General features: G+C 40.5%; 1 pseudogene; it reads left to right on the top strand.

The window, feature by feature from the left end:
* The first annotated feature begins 1968 nt into the window (after positions 1-1968).
* On the top strand, positions 1969-2829 carry LOC148038594 (UV-B-induced protein At3g17800, chloroplastic-like; annotated as a pseudogene).
* The last annotated feature ends 252 nt before the right edge of the window (positions 2830-3081 follow it).

The following is a 3081-nucleotide window of genomic DNA, read 5'->3' as shown; positions in this document are numbered from 1 at the left end:
CATTTGCAGGAAATGTGAATCCAGTTGCTGACATGCTATCACATGCAAGATATGACAATGAAGAAGAGCTTATGGAAGAAGATGAAAAATCTATACTTGCTGAATTTCATTCCATGGCTGCTGAAAGTACATTTTCAGTTGCTGCATATACAAACCTAAAGTTGAATCTTGTAGGTGAAGTTGATCTTTCTAATGGTATAGCATTAATTACAGTAAGAACAGGAAAAGGTGTTGCTGCAAATTAGCATACATCAACAAAGATCAAAGATTTATATATGGAAGAAGGGTGGTCAACTAGAAGCCAGCATGCTCATTACATTGCTCAAGTTCTAGCTCATATCCTTGAAGAAGATTGCGGCCAATATTTGAGCACAATAAAGAAAGAGGAGTCTTGGACTAATGAGGAGTTCAAGCATATTAAGAGGAAAGCTTATGGATTTTTTCTTAAAGAAGGGCATCTGTGGAAGCACACAAAGAAGAAGAAAGGAGCGTCTATGTGAGTTTTAGGTAACAAAAGATTGCAACAACAGGTAATGAAGGAATTTCATGAAAGCCTGTGGGCTAGCCATAGAGGCATATGGGGAACCTTTAGTAAAGTCAAAGAAAAATATTGGTGACAAAACATGTATTAGGACATAGCACATTTCATTGAAACCTATTATGTGTGTCAAATGTATTCTATGGTCAAGCATCGAGATGGGTTACAACCAACTTATCATTTGTCTATACATTATAGATGGGTTATTGATCTTATAACTATGCCTACAGGAATATGGAATATGCAATATTTAGTGCTTGCAAGAGAGGATCTAACCAATCAAGTTGAAGGAAAAGCCTTAACAACCAAGACCACTCAAGTTGTTTGTAGTTTTTTGCTTGAAGATGTGTTTTGCATATATGGTTATGTGGGTAAAGTAAATGCAGATAGAGAAGAGTTGGATGTTGATGAGGCACACAACTTCTTTGCTCAATTAGGTATTAAGTTGGCTTTAACATCAGCCTACATCCCGAAAGGCAATGGGAAAAGTGAGAGAGGGCACCAACCTATTCTCAAAGCTCTAGTAAAGTCTTGTAGAGGAAATATCAAAGAATGGCCTAAAATGCTACCTTTTGCATTATGGGCTAATCGGACTACTCACAATACAGTGACTGGCTATATGCCAACTGAACTTACGCATGGACAACAACCAATTATGCCAATTGGAGCTGGATGTGTGCCCAAAAGAGGCTTGCCCAGAAGTGGCTTTGTATTAAAGAACTAACAAATGATGTATGCTCTAAGAAGAGATGTCTTGTATCCCACATTCATAGTGAAGAGAGTGGAGAAAGGTCAAAGACTATATAATGATGTACTTGGTTCACTTTTCAAAAAAAAAGTCATAGCACTTGTGTCCTTCAATCAAGTGTCTGTGTCATTGTCTTAGACACAAGATTGTGTTTATGAGTCCAAGTCTCAATCTTGGAACCTATTTCACCTGTGTAGCAATTGGTGTTGTCTGTGTCTATGTCTACATGAGTCTTGTATACATCTTCCATCCTCCCTAGCTCATGCCATGCTCTAGATCCATGCCTTTTGACATGGTATTAGAGCTCAACTGAGCATCGCCTAGCTTAATCTAGCTCTCCTCTCTGCTCTCTCAAGCTTTCTTAACTTATGCTTCTGCAGCTAGCTCTTGCACAATTTGAAGGTACACATGGGACATTGGTGGGGACACTGGCTCTGGGGAGCCTATTTGGTCTAACATCGTCTGCTTGGATCTCCTTCCACCATGATGTGCTGTGGAAGACATCCTCCTTGAGTCTTTGGCCCTGGGGAGCCTATTTGGTCTAGCATCGTCTACTTGGATATCCTTCTAGCACGATGTGTTGTCGAAGACATCCCCCTTGAGTCTTTGGCCTCCCAAATGCCAGATCCCCATGAATAGGAGCCGACTGCATGGAGGGGGGTTTGTAGAGAGGTCTGCTAGCATGGGGAGAGGTGGAAAATGGAAGATTCAAGCCAAATCAAAAGCCACCACCCAAGGTAGCAACAAACCTATTGCTCCCCTGTAGCCCAAGTCACCTAGTGGTCAGTTTCTCACAAAGATCTTGCAGAGACATCCCCATCTCTTCTCTGCTGAAAAGCAACTAGAGAGTTTGGCAGAACCAAGAGAGGTTGCCAATGGAAAGGAAAAGGCTTCCACAGAGGGAACTGAGTTGGTTTTGTACAAGCATATTGCTAAGCTACGAGCCCAAGAGATGCGCAGAACCTTAGAAGATATCATGTACGCTCTGATATCTCAAAGATTTTTCAAAGCAGGGATATTGTTTATCCCTACAATGTCATCAGTTTCAAGAGATCACATTGTAGATGACTGGCCTGCATAGGACAAGGAACTTGAGGCTGTGCATTCACATGAAGCATTTGAACTGATTCAGGAACATTTAACCCTTGTCTTGGGAGGGAGAGAGCCTGATATACTAGATCAGATTGCTATGGCTCAGATCGGTAAACTACAAATGGAGCAAGTATATGCAACATCAGTTATTTATGGATATTTTTTTAGAATAGTGAATAAAAGGTTTCAATTGGAGAAGACTATGAAGGTTCTTCTAGCTGGCTTGGTTGAAGTTGATCATGTAAAGCACAAAGATGGTCAAAATTATGGTTTGAAATCCCATGTTGCACCTGCTATTACAGCTTTAGCCTTAAGAGACATCAAACAAGTTCCACAATCCTTTGGCCAAGGCGAAGGATTCAACTCCGATCGGATGACATGTCATTACTGTGGTAAGATTGGTCATATAGCCAGTGAATGTTTTCACCATAAGAAAGCACAACATGTGTAGAATGGTAACCATCATCAAAATCAATTCATGAATGCAGAAGATGAAGAAGATGCTTCCGCTATCAACAACAACTCTGATAGATTGTTTTGAAGAAATTATCTTTCCCTTAGTGGATTTTCTTTGTAAAACAAAACCCTTGCCAAAGATGTAAAGTTTCAAGCTTTAACTTGACTAGGTTGCCTATGAGCTAGTCTCCCGGGCCATGTCATCATGTAGGGGAGGCAAAAGCCAACAAGTGTAAGAACTCATCAT

The sequence above is a fragment of the Lygodium microphyllum genome, chromosome 3 (genome assembly GCF_053477565.2).
Source record: "Lygodium microphyllum isolate KBCC chromosome 3, Lygodium_microphyllum_v1.1.10, whole genome shotgun sequence".
Lineage (NCBI taxonomy): Eukaryota > Viridiplantae > Streptophyta > Polypodiopsida > Schizaeales > Lygodiaceae > Lygodium > Lygodium microphyllum.
The sequence above is the reverse complement of the archived record's forward strand: the minus strand, read 5'-3'. Positions and strand labels throughout refer to the sequence as shown.